This window comes from Melospiza melodia, chromosome 3 (genome assembly GCF_035770615.1).
Source record: "Melospiza melodia melodia isolate bMelMel2 chromosome 3, bMelMel2.pri, whole genome shotgun sequence".
Lineage (NCBI taxonomy): Eukaryota > Metazoa > Chordata > Aves > Passeriformes > Passerellidae > Melospiza > Melospiza melodia.
The window spans coordinates 33,307,747-33,326,343 of record NC_086196.1 but is presented as its reverse complement, the minus strand read 5'-3'; the positions used below and the strand labels follow the sequence as shown (position 1 = coordinate 33,326,343).

The 18,597-nt window shown below is 37.4% G+C and overlaps 1 protein-coding gene across 11 annotated transcripts in view; it reads right to left on the bottom strand.

The window, feature by feature from the left end:
• Window positions 1-18,597, bottom strand: part of EYA4 (EYA transcriptional coactivator and phosphatase 4) — a 140,678-nt gene that overhangs the window by 102,873 nt on the left and 19,208 nt on the right. The window contains exon 3 of one of the 11 annotated variants that reach the window (XM_063151218.1): window positions 7,476-7,538. The exons of the other annotated variants lie outside the window; for them this stretch is intronic. The gene's annotated coding sequence lies outside the window, so the exon portion shown is untranslated. The remainder of the gene's footprint in view (window positions 1-7,475; window positions 7,539-18,597) is intronic. 11 annotated transcript variants of the gene reach the window in all.

The following is an 18,597-nucleotide window of genomic DNA, read 5'->3' as shown; positions in this document are numbered from 1 at the left end:
TGTACTCCTGCTTTGTACCACTGCTTGGTGCAGGCATGCCCAGTTCTTTCGAGAGGTAACTTCTCTAAAAAAGTGTCATTGCAAAGGAGAAAAAATAAAGGCAAAACAAAACTGATATTCTGGATTGACACCAAACCTAGACAAAAAAAAAAAAAAAATTAACCTGTTACAGAGCAGTTGAATACAGGTAACACACAGAGAAGTGATTTTCTATATCTTATTGTGCTGTTAAGATAATGTAGTAGTGAGCAGACAAAATTATATTCATTCTTCTCTTTCTTGAAGAAGCCTTTGGCAACGTGCTTTTGTACTCACCAGATTACACACCTGGTTTTCCTCTGGCACAGTAGGAAAAATAAATGAAAATGTGATGTATAGTTGCATGCTCAGGGCTATGTCATCCTATTTTCTTGAAGAATTATCAAGTGCTCCCTCTGGTAACCTTACACTAAACTAAGAAAATATTTTGAGGTCTTATCATGGAGTTTTAAAGATGATGATACCTAAACACCAACCTAACTGCTGTTAAGTTAGGGGAAAGTGCATTTATCCCATTTATTCAAGCCTGCATGAATTAATGATCTCTTTTGCCCACCATCTCTAGAACTCTGTACTAGTTTTTTAAGAAAGCAGTAACTACTAATCTATGTTATTGTAGATCAAAATGGGTGGACATCACTAGTATAATGGTGTCTCAGAAGTTACACTCTGGTCACTAAACTAAGGTGGAGCAGAGCTGAATTTGTTTTCTCCCTTACATACCTCATTCACTCTTGATTCTATGTCTACTTGTATTTTTCTGATGGAAAAGCCATTTCTCCAGCAAGGAATGACTGCAACTGAACACAAGCAAAAAGCATGCAAAGACCCAGGGAGAAGAACTACAGACCCCACAGCCACCTGCCTTCAAATCAGTAATTGCAATTATTACTGTCTCTTGCACAGAAACCATTTTATACTCCTCCCTACTGATAACAGAAAAATTCAAAGGAAGAGAGATGCCACATTTTAGACAACACACCTGAGTGATTTCTTGGACCAGTCAGACAAGGACAACAGCAGTTGATGCTTGGTACTTCAGGCTGATTTACTGGGAAAGATTTGGGTTTGTTAGGCGTCCCTGCCCTTATTCCCTTTATAATCACAGAATTATTAGAATGGTTTGGGTTGGAAGGGACCTTAGAGAACACCTGGTTCCAACCCCACCTCCACAGGACCTCCCCCCGGCCGTTTGAGGCAAGAGAGCAGTGCTCACCACTGAGACAATGCTGTCACTGAAATGAGATATTTAACTCTTTTCCACTGCCAGAGTCACAAATTAGAAGGAACAGAGGTGGAAGAGGAAGAGCAAAAAGACTGGAAAGGACGGGGATGCACTTGCTTCTGTAATTCTGCTCAGTCTCTCAAAGCCCCATTTAAAAAAGGAAAGCTTATTTCACCTCTCTGGAGTTTTCCATCTCCTATGGTATTGATAATGATTCCTTTTGATTTTGTCTCCCTGGGAATAATTATATTTCATACTATTTATAGTTATGGGACCACGACTAAAAATAGATGAATAGAATTGCCTTCATACCAATTCTTCTTTGAATTACTTTCCTGAAGTTTAGCAATTCTGCAAATAAATGAAATTATTTTAATACAAATTATATCTTCACAGAATTGTTCATATTACCTCAATTCAGCAGCAGACCAAGAAATTAGTAGATGTTGGTTTTGACATTCAGTGTTACAGAGAGAACACTGCTCTGTATCCACTGGATACAAAGTGAAACAATTATTAATTTACATTTTGGTGTAAATATTTTCCCCTCAGAGTAGTTTTTTCTTGCATCTATCTAATAGAAAAACCAGCATTTTCATTAACAGTCTTTCTATTACTTATTTAGAAATGTTCTGTGAAGACTCAGAAAACTTAATTATTAATGAAGAGTTGAAAATATGTTAGGGTGACACTGATGACCCAAATCTTGAAAAAGGACTGATATTTTTATTTTAGCATTTTCTAGTAAAATATATGCTGCCAAAAATATGCCCTGCTTTCTAAGGATGAACTCACAGAGGAGTGAGCATGAAAATTTAACTCAAGAAGCATTGTTATGAATTATCTTTTCTAAAAATGTGGTTTTGAGTCAGGTTCTTTCCATTAATCCCTTGCCCCTCTTACAGGAGTTAGATGAATAGGTAAGGCTTTTTCCCATTTTCTGCTCAGCTGGGAAGTTAGGCAATGCTTCTCCATTACCACAGTCTCATTCTGAAGCTACTTTAATTCTTAATGCCTTAATCACTTGTGCTTATTAAATTATTTAAAATGTGCTCTGAACAACAAAGGAAAGAAGGACCTTCCTTTGCAGCTAATGAAGCAAAGGAAAGTTCTGGTTTCGCAAAACCTGTCGGGTTGAATGGGCAGCTGAGGAAAGATGCCCTTGAAAGGTTGTTTAGTGCCTTTTGCCTTATTTTTCTACTTACAGAAGAGGGAAATAAAAAAAATAAAAAAAAAAAAAGGTGAAACAGAAGCCACAGAGGTGTTGTCTTGTAATAAATTTCTTCCTGAGAGGAAATCATTATTTTTCCTGGTTATGTTGACTTATAATGTCTCATGATCCTCTTCATACTAAATAGCTCTTGCCCCTCAAGGGTTACAAAAATGAGGCTACTGCTGCAGTGTGACCACAGCACCTCATGCCCTAAAGGTTGAATAAGGAAACCATCTTCTCTACTGATACCTCCTCTTAAAAAGCTGTAAAACAGGCAGCAGGTATAAATACCATGAAAAGGGAGAAGTCCAAAGGCCTTTCTTTGCTACCAGGTACATGAGCTACAAACAGGGGTCTCTAGCAGAGGACAGGTTTAAATATGCCAAAAAAGGTTCCATGACCACACAGGGGTGGCAGATGGGCATGGCAGGAGGACCAGTGACAGCGCCAAGCCCTTGAACAGCCTGTGCTCCAGAGGGCTGCACAGCAGTGTCCAAACACACTCATTAACAACTGCTGACCAGGGGAAGCACATAATCCATCTTACCTGACAAAAAATGTGTTTAATGAGATTAACACAGAGGTGCTACCAGCCTTCATGGAGAAAGTCCCACATTACCACAGAGAACACGGGGACCTGAGAGGGGTGGTTTGGTCACTCAGAGTTTTTGTAGTCTTCCCCTCTGCTCCCACGCTACGTTTCCCTTCTAAGACAACCTCTTTAACAAAGTTTATAGAGTATTAAACATTTTTCCATGACAAAAAAAAAAAAAAACAACAAACCTTACAATGTTAAGATGTGTCTGAGTAAGCAATGCAATAGATTGTAAACTATGCAACAGAAAGGCAGTTTGGAAGAAATTTTGCAACTATGAAATGAGCATAACCTCACCAAGACTACAGAACAGCTTTACCAAAAACAAAAATGTAAACAACTTACCAAAATAAAAAGTCAACTTTTTTTCCACTCATCTAAAGATCCTTTTGGATATATGTACTTTGTAATATTCTATTACATTGCCAAGTATAAAGAATATTATGTGTTCCGTGAATATAGAGGCAAATCTTCTTGATTATTTTGCATTTTTCCCATTAAATACTCAACAGAGACCTCAAAGGAAACAGTGGAACCCACCAGAATTCTCAGAAGTGACAAGTAACATACAAACTGCCGAGTTTATGTTATTTGAATAACCTCCCAAAACTAGACACCAAACAAATCTTGAAGCATATTTGAATTTCATGTATATATAATTACTTAAGAGTGGTAAATATAATAACATTTGCAATTTTGTGATTTGTGACCTTTTTTTTTCCTGAGTAGAAAGGCAACAACACTAAATCAGCAATACATTATTACTGCACATTATAGAAATTATCAAGGGTGAAATCAAATTTATTGCAGCTGTAACACTTCCAAAAGAGAACAAGAATCTGGACCCGTGCCAAAGAACACACTTTGGGCAGTCAATCACATGATCTTCAAAATAACTAAATTAATTTTGCTGTAAAAAAAACCCTAAGCTGTACTAAATACCAAAACTAAGGCTATGAAAGTGATTTCCAAATTGAGAATAAAGCTTTCTTTAATTTCTTTTAAGAATATCCATGGCATCTAGCTTTCTAGCATGAAATGCAAATATACTTTCTATCAATTACAACCTGTATTTATGCAAAACAAAGGGATTTAAATGATGAATACCATAAATATAAAGCCTGATTCAGCTCACAGATGAATGCACTTTATCAGGATCTGAAATCATCTAGAGGAGGAGGAGACTTCCAGAAAGCAGGAAAAGTAGAAAAAAACCTGGTTTGTCTTCTAATATCCACCCCCAGAATGTCCCAGGTGGGAGATTACAGCCCACATGCCAGTTACTCATGGGCTCCAATTCAGGAAAGCATACCTATTCAGGAAAGCACTTAATTAAGCACATGCTTATATGCTTTTCTGAATCAGATCCATAGTACCATAGGAAATGGGTATAACAGACATAAAATGCATGAGCAAAAGTAACTGGGAACTTAGCTCCAGAGCATAAGCTTTCATTTATGTACCTTTACATTTTTTAAGATATGATGCGCTGCTTAAAGCAGAACAGCTGGGCATACTGCTCAGCATACTTTAATGCTCTGTAAAATGCAGCATGGACAAAAGGAGACCTGAGTATAATCAGATCCCAGCACCCATTTGGTATCTTCACATACCTAATCCACTGCAGAAAAGTGCTGGGAAAGATGCAGAGCCCCTTTTGTTCATATTGTTTAATTTTCCAGCAGATGGACATCTTTGGGCATATTGATAAAAAGGGGATAAACAGCTGGTGGCCAAAGAGCTGTTTGTCACACGGAGTGAACCTACTGGTTAGAGCCAGCACAAACAGGGAGGCAAGGAAGGAGACAAGTCCGGATGTGTTGATCAAGCAACAGGGAAGATGTCAAGAACCACTTTCCTTTTTCACTAGCAGCAGTACAGAGCAAAAACTTTGCATTTTCCCTTCCTTTCAATCCTGCTGTCTGAGAAACCCAAAGCTGCAAAACAAGGTGGCCACCAGCAAGTGAAGTGGCTCAGCAGTTGCTCCAGGCAAAGTGGGAAGCTGACCAGGGACACACAAGGGGCTAGATGGATTAAGAGCCACTGGCAAGGTCTGGAAAATTCCAAGTTTAGATATGCTGTCATATCTGAATGTGATTATAAACCAGCAGGAAAACCCTGTGGTCTGTACTGGGGAAACCCAAGTCTTAGAATGGTAATTATGCCTATATATGGGAATACCAGACCCCTCATTTAGTTTCAAATAACTCTTTTGCTAAAAAAGAATAACTTTTTCACCTAGTTCACACTGACTTTCTATGACTAAAAAATAATTTAAAGCTGAATAAAAGTATGTAACAGCAGATCCATTCAAAACTTTACACTAAGAGCCACAAAGTTCAAAAATATGCTGCTGCCTACAAGAGCTTTGATCAAAGAGATAAAGAATCTCCTTCAAAGCAAGAGAAATATAATTTTAATAGATGCTGTAGTTTCATGCCTTGGAAATTTTTAGTAACATTGAAAAGCAGCAGAAATTTTATTAAGTATTGGATACTCTAAACTTTGTATTTCACAAACCAGAAGCTACACAAACTCTCACAATATTACTAACGTGTTTTTGCAATCAGTCCATCTATTAAAACGCAGAGAGCTTTGTACAATTCAGTTGCAGTGTTATTAAGCATACTTATTCAAATCAATCTTGAAAGATTGAAAGCCATGGTAATGAGATATTATTTCTTAGTTACACTCACCAAATCATAACATAATGCAACTAAACCAACAGAACATTTTTTGAATGGGCAGCCTTCATGAACTGAGATCCTGATGGCCAGCCCAGCCCTGCATAATGGAAAGGTGTGCATAACCTGAGCAGAATAGCAGGGCTGCAGATGTACTTCAGAGAGAGAAGCAAGGTTCTCTTCAAGTCACAGCAACATGACAAGCAGGTAGGACAGAAACAGCAGAGGGCTGAAAAGTCTGTGTACCAATTAATGCATTGCTACCCCAGTCTGACTTAGAGTTTCCAAAGGCATTACTTATCATCATGTCACAATCACTGAAGGATCTCTAAAGGATCACATATCCAGCCACAAACCCATGCAATCATGCAGCATCTTCTTTACTGTGTGCTTTTAGTATGGCAAATAAGGATGCAGAAGTTCCTCTTCTCTGAATATGAAGACTATAGTATAGCAGCTTCTCTGAGGTTGTTTCCTTCTGTGGTGCTCAAAGCCCATCACATCCTACAGCCATACTAATTACAAATACTCTGGGTTGGATTTTTGCTTTTCTTCATGATTCTCTTCAACTCATTCTTTGCACCAATTATTTCTCTTACTAGCTAGAATTTACAGAAACATGCTAGGCACACATGCTATTGCAGTGAAAAAAAGCTTGATTACATTTCAAAATATTCGCCATTTTTTCTCTCATCCTTAGGTTGAGTTTGCTCAAATGACAAATATTTCCATTATGATCTACAAAACACTGGCACAAAAAGTGCACATACTTGCTAGTTCCACTGCATAATACAGTGAGGGATCTGTAGGGCTTGCTTTGGTTACCATGTATTCTGTTTCTTTCTTTACTGTTATTTTGATAGTCAAGAATTTTCTACTGAGTTAGCAGATGCTTACTGGCTTATCAAAATTCAGTATTTAAAATATTAACATACTTCAGTATTTAAACAGTAACTTTTTTGTTGGAGATGTAACAGATGTTAAAACCAATTAATAAAAAACTATCTTCAAACCATCTCTGCTAAATTTTATACATCAAAATATTTACATTGACAGCAAGTGTGAAAAGTGTGTTTCTTTATATGGTACGGAGGTAGATAGGGATAGAAAGATGGTTGGGTAGAGCATACACATATTTTCCATGCTTTCTTATTATACCACGTAAACCAGAACCCTTTAATGCTAATTGTGCCACAATGATTTCCACTTGTCAGCACCAAAAAGGCTCGTCTTCTTTGCTACACGCTATCCCTTGTGTGGGTTACTGAGCGGAGAAAGCACAGCAGTAATCTCCTGTGCTCTAGTAAATACTGTCAATAGAATAGTGTGCATTAGTAGCTTTCTTCAGGCAGCTAAGAGAAGTACAAAAAGCAGAAAAAAGTTGAAGGATGGTTGCAAGCCCACATGACATCTACACCATCTACACCATTACTGCACTTTTTGTATTCACTTTTTATTAATGCAGAATAGCCCAGTCTGTTCCAGGAATGCAAGAATTATTTATCCCATCATTTGCTTTTCATGTGGAAGGCAGCTACAGCCTCTGTTAATTTCTAAGATGGATCTTTTCTCCCTTTTCCCCTTTAATCTGACATCATTAAGTCTCTGACTTACAGGGCATTATACCTTCACAGCATGTACCATATGATGTTAAATGGGAAGCCCTGGGAATAAAGCCAAGTTCCACTGGAGTTCATGTATTCAAATTCACAAGCATACCTTAGTCTGGAATTGGGTAAATCACTCATTGGGCTCCTCTAATTTGAATGGAAGCATTTTCTTCTGGAAAAGCAGAAAAATCATACATGCAAACTTACCAGGTGACATTACTAACACTTATAAATGAAAAGACAGAGCAGTCCTTTCCCCAGATGGACAAAGCTTACTGTAGACCAAGAAGTGGAAGAAAATGGCAGGAACTTTTTTGGTCTTCACATGACAGTAAACTCTCTATGTAGCCAAATACAAGGCCTCATGTCTGTAGTAGTATTTGTAAAAGAAAAGATTACTGCAGAGGTCTTTATCACCACATAAAACACCTTTCTTTACACAAATGTACAAAGAAACTTTCCCTTCCTGCTTTGCACTGTGGCATCTGTTGAAGATCATTTTCTGACCCCAAATTACAAGGGTAACTGTTTATGCTCCCCTGAGAAAGACACAAGGAAAGATATGAAAACAAACAAACAAACAAACAAACAAACAAAAAACCCTAAAATAAAGATTAAGCAGCTGGATATTTTCTCAGCATATATTAATAGATTTGTGCCTCTAATGAGCTTCAAGATTTTTATAATGGTCTGATTGTCTGCGATACATTTTTTGTTAAGATTAAGCTCAAAAGCTACCACTGAGCAGCAGCAGAATAGCAGGGACTTATTCTCCCATTGTCTCCCAGCAACTACTAGTAAAGGATAAGGGAATACTAGGAACAAAGTTAGCTCCAAACATGAGACAGTGTTCCAATGGCCTCTCCTAGATGACATATATTCCATTTTTCAAGTATTCCTCAGTCATGGCACTTTGATGTTTTGCTACAGCAGAAGCACTGAAGAGTATAAAAAATGAAGAGCAAACACAGTGGCTTAGTGAAACCAATATCCAAGGAGCCCTGTCTGTATTATTCACCCCAGCAGGCAGCATGGCTGCATTTTACTTTTCTACATTACTGTATATATTTGGTCAAAGTATCCTCACACTCATCATTTACACAGTTGGTTATCTTTTTCCCCATGGATGCTATTTTCCATCTTTTGCTTTCTTTCAGCGCTGAAAATTTGCAGGATAATCACCCATAACCCATGCATTCCTATGTATACTCTCCACTGATGATTTCCTCTGTGAAAATGTAAATTTTCCAAGAGAACTGAGGTAAGTATTACAGATGTTGATATTTTTTCTTATCTTTTTCTGAAACCATGTTTTGAGCAAGTATAATTTCTGAGGACTGTGAAGCATTCAGCTGAAAATTTCAGATGTTTTGAAATGCTCCAGTGCTCCTGGTTGGGCACTGCATCACATATTGACTCAATACCTCAAGAACATCCCTTGAGACTGCTGGAAATCACAGGACAGCAAGTTGGTCAGCTCCTGCTCTTGGCATATGCCAGATGGATTTCTGTAACTGGTGATTTTAAAGAAGCTGGGCTGCAGCTCTTTCCCAGCCATCTGGCATCTTTTCTCTTCAGTGCACATCATGTTAGGTGAAACCAGACAGCAAGGAATACAGCACTGCCCTTGGGATAATTACATTTATTTCTCAGCTCCACACTCTTACAGGTAAGCATGCTGAATTTTGCAGCTTGATTTGCAGATCCACAATCAGGTCATATCTGCAGTAATGACTGAATATTATTGCAAGACCAGTTACAAATGGAACTCAATGTAGACATAAAATTTTACTGGGGGCTTTTTGACCTGCATGGTAGGCATGAGAAATTCATTCATCCATTAAGGAGCATGTAGTACAAGTTTCCTGACCATTATAGTCTGGGCTTTATTATTATATATTTGAGCATGTTGACCACATCAAGATTTCCTTGTCTGAAAAAATACATAATTTCCCATACACCACAGAACATGAAAGCAGTAATTAGCACAATCTAAACATACTTTTTTTCTCCTACTCTTTTGAATTGCTGACATAAGCTTTTTGGATGGCAGCTCTGCTTGACACCCTACTGATGGGCTTTCAACAATAGGCAAATTTTACAGCTGCATAACTACGTTGGAATCAGGCTCTAGATTTGCATTCAATTTTTGTAGATGTAACTGGTTGAGTACAGCTGCATTGCTACAAAATTTTCCAAATGCCTATATTCTAAGTCTTCTTTCATCAATACAAAGGTATTTAGACAAAAATATAAAGCAGATCTATAGACTATCAACTGGAAACAAGTCACTTCTTCAAATTTATTATATTTGATAGGATGTCTTGTTAAGCAATTATTCAGTTTTATTTATCACAGCTCAACACCAGGACTTTCAACAGAACTCTTTATATGGTTAATGTCTAAAACAGAAGATATCCAGCAGCATCAGAAAAGCAGATGAAGTGTTTTTGCAATACATCTGCTTCCATAGACATGTTTTAAAATAGAGTTTAATTACATGAACTGAGAGATTTTCAGTAAATAGTTCAGTATAAAGTTCTCAAAATGCTAGCTAATTCTACCCTGCTAAATTTAAAATTAGGTATTATTTCAATCTGGGAAGTTCAGGTCAATGTTAAGTCTTCATGTGTTTGCTTTTATCAAAATTGAGTATCGTTGAACCCTAGTACTAAGAAGAAAGAACTGAAGGGTTTATGAACAATCAGCCAATGGTGCATCACATAACTGCCCTTGATCCTACAAGGACTATTTCCTCTACTTCTACTTTCAATTTGCAGTTATCTTCAGATTAAATCTATTATCTTGCAAGGAAAATGTATACTTTTCCTTCAATTAATTAAACTCTGGATTCCTTGACTTAAAAGCAAGTTATGCATGAAATGCAATATGGAATCAGCTTCTTGAAAGCCTATAATTTTCACTTGTGATGTCCCAAGGAGAATGGTTTAAATTATCATTTACTACAGTTACTAATAAGCATTCAATTTGAAATTACAAACTCACTCTTGCACCCTCAAAGCTATGGGATAAGGGGATAAAATTAGTTTTATTTTTATGAAACTTCTAGATGCAGGTGCTACACTACAGAGGCTACAAGTTAATCATCAGTTTTACACTGATGCAGTAAAAACCCACTAAAACTCATTATCAAAGCTGTTAACCTGGGCAATGAATTTGAGAACATGGTAGAAAAGCACTTAGACCACAGGATAAACAGCAGGATATCTGCATGTCCATAGCCCACCAAAGCTCCAGCACTATCTCAACCACTATTGCTACATGCAAGAAAAAGTACATACAGAAAGATGGAGGGATGGATGGATGGATGGATGGATGAATGGATGGATAGATAGATAGATAGATAGATAGATAGATAGATAGATAGATAGATAGATAGATAGATAGATAGATAGATAGATAGTAAGTAGATAGATAATGAAAGCTGATAACCAGTAGCCCAGGGTGTGTATTAGAAACTGATTAAATGCATGTGAAGGGAAACTGCAGCTGGATTCAAGGTCCTGAACACTTGTACCCCTGTATGCAGCATCTGACTGACTGTGCACAGCATTCACTCTTCCTGTGTGCTGCATTTCCCTGAGAACAGAGGCTCCTGTGTCCAGTGCAGTGAAGGCTGAGTGAATCTGGTTCACAAAATTAAAAGCCTCCTGGAATGGTCCATGGCAACCAGGGCAAGCAAGGGAAAGCAAGGGAAGCTCAGGTGCCCCTAAAGCATCAGGGCCTGTCAGGGTCAGGCTGTTTACATAAATGCAGTTAATAGTGGTTGGTGCAAAACAGAGAATACCAATATAACTAACCATTAACTACAGAAAACACTGCTCCCTCTGATGGTAAAACCCACTGGATGATAGAAATACTTCACACATTTCATTATGGAATTATTTTAATTTCACTGTTTCAAAAATTGTCATACTATCAAGTTAATTTCACAACTGAAAGAAAACAAATCCAAAAGGAGGAGAGGAAGTGACAGCCCATTCCACTCAAGCAAAGGCCTGAACTGCTGGGAAAGCAACATGCTGCATTCAAGGCACAGGCTGCTGGAAGAATTTTTACAGAATAAGAATCTTTGAATGAATGGAAAAAAGAATAAGAAGAGGTTTTCCTAACTGTGAAGATCACCATTTAGTGAGAAGTTCTTTCTCACCCTTGATCCTATATGGGCAGGTAAATGCACAAATCCTATTTGCACAGAGTCAGTAAAAAGGATCCCTGAAAACAGTTAAAGCACAGATTACTGGACTTTGGACTACAAGCATGGTTTGACATTTTATTGGATGGAATTTAGTAACTACACTGCCCTGTCCAGCACCACCAGGCTCCCAGGCTGTGGGCTGTTACTGTGTGAATCCCCAAAAGGTCAGGTGGTGGCCCAGCACATTTCTCTGCAAGCCATAAGAAGTTCCACAGGGAAGGTGACTTCATGCCAAACTGAAACTTGAAAACCGTTACAATTTTTTTAACAGCATTGCTAACTGAAAAAGGATAAACATTCTTTTTCATTTCAGAAATAAGTGATGTTTTCTTTAGCTCCTTCTCTTGTAGACTTTGACTGAATCAAATAAAGAAAAATTTCATGTGGCCCAGGACCAAAGACTAAAAATTTAAAGCCAAGTAAGGCTTCACAAAAACAGGAACAATAAAGACCTGTGCTACAAAAGATGCTCTTTTTCATGACAGAAATCCTATTAGTCACTGCTTCCAGTACCACAACCAAACAAAAAAACCCAAAAATAATCAAAAAATCATGGTCAGCTAACATTCATTCCTCTGCTGTTAACACACACGAAAAAGAAAGGGAGAGATACGATAAACCAGATTTGCTGCCACATTTAAGAAGAGGTTTGTTCTAAGCCTTCCCTTAAACACACCTGGTTTCTTAGTTTCTCCCCTAGAGCTTGCCTTTGTAAGAGCAGCACTCCAACACAAACCTCTGGGTCTCCCAGATGCAAGCTGCTTCATAGCTGGGTTGGTGACCTCTTTGACTAAAGCACAACCCCTGCTCACGTCCAAGGGCTGACACAAGGCAAAGGATGCTGCCATGACAATATTCTCATAGAGCATTAGGTGCTGCTTTCAAGAGCATGGAGGAGCATGAACAATTCTTAAAATAAATTATTTAACTAATAAATAAATAAATAAATAAACAACATGAGTTTCAAATTGCTATTCCAATGGGACCCTCTGGGAAAAATTCTGCCTTAAGTTATATTATGGCAAAACTATTTCCATTCACTGTAGCCAAAACATTTCTTTGATTTTAACATCTTCTTCACATTGCTAAAGATTTAACCAAATATAAGAGAGGACAAGGATGTGAGTGTGGTTTAATGGTCTGCATGTGCCCAGTATGTTTAAGACATACTTTATAAAATAGGAAATTAGATTCTTTGCCTAGCATAATTTTATTATTTAAAAATTATTTCATATTTCTCCCTGTCATTCTTCTCTTTTTTAATACAAGTTGATTTGCAAGTCAACCACTTGGATATGTAGGTAGAGCTCCGATAAAAGCTACTATAAGGAGAAGAAAGAAACCATGACTGTTACATGATGCTGAATAAATATTAGCTGCAGCCACAAATCATTCAGATGTATTTGCTAGTAAAATATTTCTGAAATTATTGCCTTTATTTTGTACTGTATTTCCAAGTCTTTTCCAGAAAAGTATTTAAGCACATGCCTAACTTAAAGCACATGAAAAATCCCATTGATTTAAGTGGGCTTAATCACATCCCCATAGTCCCACACATTCTTCAGCGCACTGCTGCATCTGGACTTTTTATAATAATCAAATGAGTAGAAACCTAATGTATGTTCAGTGTAAACTATACTTCTCATGTGAAAATGTAGACTTAGTTATTTAATAGGCATGAAGGCACTGGGCATTTAGCCTTGCAAAATGAAAAAGCTAGAGAAGATTGATTTACTGTCATTTTGTTGAATATTTTGCTTTCATTACAAAACCCTGACCCCTTTTTACTGAAGAAGAAAGTATTTCTGAACATGTTAACTTCACCTGGACACTGTCAAAATCAGAAGCCTAAGATGATGTACAATCTCTGTGCTAATGAAACTTGTATTTCCATTTTGCATTCACAAATATGTCAAATGTGGACACTTTTGGAAATTTTGTGAGTAATTTTAAGTTAAAATTAAATACTAAAATCAATTAGAAGTATAGTATTTATAAATGTGGTATTTTAAATGCTTGAACAAGTATCATATCCTACAAGCAAAATTTGTCTGCCGAACTTGGAATGTATCTGTCAGATTCTGATTTATTCTAAAAAAGCATCATTTATAGAGAGAGATAATACTTTTATTAGACTGACTCACATGTTCCAAATTATGCATGTATGCCTGCACAGATACAAACCTTTTTTTAGGTGAACAGCTCCTTGTAGAAGAGTCAAAGAAGGTCTAGCTGGCCCTGTTTTCAGGCCTTGACAATTTTTTTCCACCTGCAAATTTTTGTTGTTATTTTTTCTAGTGGAGTTATCTGTTACAATACAATAGAAGTCACCTCTGTTATCCATATCACATCAGGGCTGTTACATCACCAGTAATAGAGAATTTCATGCTCCAGGAACCCTGGAGACCCTGTGCAGAAGATGGCATCTACCTTGAGCAAAGTTCATGTAGCTTATGGCAATGGCCATTTTCCCAAGTAGTTCTATCCCTAAAATTCTAGTCTGGGGCCTCTCTGGAGCCAGAAATACCATCCATAACAAACTATATAGTAGCTATGTGTCAGTCCTTGTCAGCAGTCCAAGGACAGTGTGTGACAGCAGAACACTTTCTTTTATTGGTTTTCCTTGTTATTAAATAAAGCCCATACAGTGTCTTTCCATTTAAACCTCTGATACTGGCACAGTAACATCTTTCAGGAGACAGGAAGAGAGCTGAACCAGAGGAAACATGACAGTGACAATGATAGGAGCATTTCTGTGCCAACCCCTCTTCTCATCCCATCTTGCAAGTTTACAAGCCATGGATATTATTCTGTAGAATTCTCTTGGATACATTTTTAAGAGATTGCTTACTTAGCTGTTAAAGCAATGTGCTGTCAAATTAGAATATTAATCAACTCAGAAAAAATGAATATTTCTATTACATGCATGTCCACAGTGAACATTTGTATCTTTCATGCCAAACTATTTCTCCAATGATACACAATTCACACCACACAAAAGTCTACTCAGTTTATTCTGCATGTCAAAATGCATTAATTGCTTCTGAGTGCTGTCTCATTTGGTCTGTCCCATTTGGGAAATGACAGAAATAAAATATATATAAAACTACTACATAGTTTGAAAAAAAGTGCCTTCAAATTTAACAGTGGTGGATTTTTGTACAGAAATAACAGAATGCTGAGGTGATGCAGCACAAAGGAAAGAGCAAAAAAAAAGTGTGTGTTCATAGAAGTTGTTATGTCATATGTAAAAAGTCTTACAGCTGAGACAGAACAACATTTATGTTTCTACCTCAAATACCTATTAGATGAGAGACAAGGAATTATGGTATTACATTTTATTCTTTATTTACTGTAATTCAAACTGGGTGACAATTTTGGATCCTCTATGGCACACCGCCTCTCTGTGCCAGTTACTGTGTCTGTAGAATGGAGGTAGTAAAATACCGAAGCAATTCTCAATAATACTCTGAAATAAACCTTCAAAAAAGCAGCCTGGTTTTCTACTACTTTCTATTACAGCTGAGTTGAAGTTATGGCATTTTTCTTCAATGACTGATTTTAATTAAAAGCAAATAATCACATATGAAGAAAACTATTTTTTTCTTACTACATTCATAATTTTTTTACTTCCCTATCTTAAATGTTCCTTGCTTTCATAACTGAAGTATTTGTGCATACTGCCATCATTTCATGACCAGCAGCTAGACCAGGTAACTTCCAGATAAGTCTTTCAAGCTACATCACTAACCTGAGAAGATGAATTGCCTGTAATATTCCAAGTCCTACTAATACTGATATAACAGAGATAGCAACCACAACATGCTTTGCTGCAATGCAGTACAGTGAAACAAAGCATTTTAAAATTCAAGTAAAGAGTTAAAACTAATTTTTATTTCTTTGCAATGAGCTCCAGCCAAAGTGCTAGCAGGCTGCCCACCCCAGATGTGGGGAAGATTAAATGGTGCAGGTACAGGGCTCATGCAAGAGAGAAGTAGCTGCAGCTGAAAACTGATCTGCAAAGGGATCACATCTGACAGCTTCACACATTAAAACAAAACAAAAACGGGAAAAAACCCTGTCCAAAAAAGGTTGCCAAGGATCCTCCATCTGCAAGTGGGCCATACATGCAAGTAACAGATATAACAGTCTGTACAATCTGATAAAAAACAAATAACTTACCCAGGGCACAAGGGGGATGATTGTCCAAATGTCACAAAAATAAAAACCTGTTCACTCGGGTTTAGCTTCACATCTGCTAGTGTCCTGTCCTACAGCACTGCAATCTATTGTTTAATTCTAGGTTAAAACGAAGTAATCTAAATAAGCAGGCTGTTATATAAAAGGACCAGGGGATGAAATTACACCAGTTTCTAATAAGGCCCTTTGAAACCCTAAACTAGCAAGTTAGCAGCCAAATTGTTCTTCTTCTACTAATACAAACTGAACAGAAAGTGATGACTAAAAGAGACAAAATAAAGAATGTAAACTGGTAGTTCTCAAAATCCCAAGTCTGTCTGCTATACCAAAGCACGGCAGAGATCTATTTAGGTGCTAAAAAATTATAGTTTTATTTATCATCTCCAAGACCAGTCTGGAAAAACTTTTGTCTCTCTATTGCTAGACTCTTCATGAATACAAGATCTGTAAAATTTCCTTCTCTTCCATTTCAAAACAAACAGAACTTAAACATAGCTCCACCTGTCCATGTAAGACCTATTGGCGTTGTTTAAAGTATTCTTTCACTTGGTACGTTGTAGTCTGCACCTGATGACAAACCTCACACCAGAAAATGAAAAGGATCATTTGGTTATTTTCTTCTATCTATGCTATACATGTCTTACTATTTTCCTCTTTTTCACTCAGAATTGAGCCTTCCCATAAATTAAAAGAAAATTCCACACACGGATGTACAAATATATTCTGCATCTGAACTGGAAAGGAAAAGAGAGTTATGAGCTTTTTTGGACACATACCCACCCTAGAAAGTACAGTAGCATGATATGCCCCATCCCAGACTGCTCCATGCCAGCCGCAAGGATCCACTGGATCTCCACTGCACCTGATGGATCCCAGCTCACCTCTGCATCAGATAGTAGATTGCATCATTTTCCTGCTGGTCTTCAAAATAGAGCCATTCACCTATTCACTTGTGAGTAGAGACAGGAAAGCCAAAGTATAATAAATTGTATTCTGATTCTGACTCTTCTTCTTGCTAAATGATCATGATTAAGACTTGATTCCCCCACCTCTGCCAACAAGGGGAAGGCAGAGGAAAGGGGGCACAAGAGGTTTCCCAATACAGAGGCTCTACAGCACAACAATTAGACAAGTAGACTGACTTCTGGTCAAAAATAGGAAAAACAAATAAATTACTGACATAATGTGTATGTATATATATATATGTGTGTATATATATATATTACATCTACTCAAACTGGCATCTCAGAAAACAGCAGCTGCTCAATTCAGTCAAAAACAACTCTTCAGAGGCTCTGAGAACAGGGTAGCACAGATTCCTGAAGCAGTATGTGGTCATGCAGTCATTGTACTGAGACAAAAGGGAATTAATTTATTTCTCATGTGGCAACAGGGATGCTGTGAAATTGCTCTTAGGTATGATCATATAAATTTCACCTAACTGATATAATTTCAGGACAGGAATCACACAACCAATCATTTCTTATTGGTGTATTTTTTTGAGTTAAAATAATAATAGTAATCTAAAACTTAGACTGAAGACTGTCAGAATAAAAGCTACACTACAGTATATCATGCTTCAGGATGATGATCTACTCTCAAAAGTTAGAATAATTTCCTTTCTTTAAATAAAAACCTGAAAATTATTCTTGTTCACTATACCAAGGAACTGTGCCTGGCTTCTTTACCCAAGGATGAAAGATTCTTTAACAGAATTCCCTGGGAAATTAATCCAATAAAGGAATCTTTCTCTACAGAAAACTCAACTGTCCATCAAACACACCATGCAAAAGCAAATACCTTCTAACCCATCCCAGCTGCAGAGAAAGGCAGTCTTTAAAGTAACCAAGCACTAAACTATTTGAAGCCAAGGCATCAGCACAAGTTTGAGCACAGGTCTCACATTCATGCTTATTCACACAATCTAGTACACATGCAACAGAGGCTAGGTCCTTATGCTCCATGAATTTTCATGATCTAAATATTATGCATTTAACTCCCAAAAGAAATTTTGAGGCTGGCATGAAGTACTTGTGCTCCCTGAACACATCAAGAATTAGAAATCCTGCCTGATGGGCAGAAACTGCCCAGAGCTAACCAGTATAAAATGCATTAACCAGTACAAAACAGCACAGCTGCACTTCAAGCAGATCCATCTGATACCTTAGAGTTTAAACCACCAAAGCCTCCTGCTTCCTGAGATCTCTAGCCCACAGACATGCCCTGTGGCTTTTAAGGAACTAAGCCAGAAATGCTATTTTCTTTTTTGAAAATTGGCTAAGAGAGGAGTTTAACCATGATGTAACAGTGAAATGGCTTTTGAAGTTGGGAAATGAAGGCTTAGTGCCTGCTCTAGGCAGACAGGCCTCACACAATTCCCAAGACAGTGCCCAAGCTCTAGGTGACATTTTAGTCTCAGCGCCCACCTGGATACAGGCAGTGATGAAATGGCTCTCCCACCCATTACCTTCAAGTTCTGACACTGTTAGTGAAGAGTAAGAAGAATAAACTTGTCTGGAATCTTTACTTTCTGTGATACTAGCATAAAGACAGCAAACACCACCTTCATAGGCAACACAGCATAGATTTCACCTCAATTTGCAATCTGCAGATCATTTTCACATGTAGCATAAAACCATGTAGGAATTATGAGAAATACTACAGAGATTATACTATGATGGGGTCATAAAATTGCTTCTAAAATATGTATTTATCAGGCATCCAGTGTTGCAAAAACATTTTAACTACTATGGAAAGATGTTTGTTCAGTAAGCTAAACTGGCTCATCTACCTCCTGCTAATAACCACACCA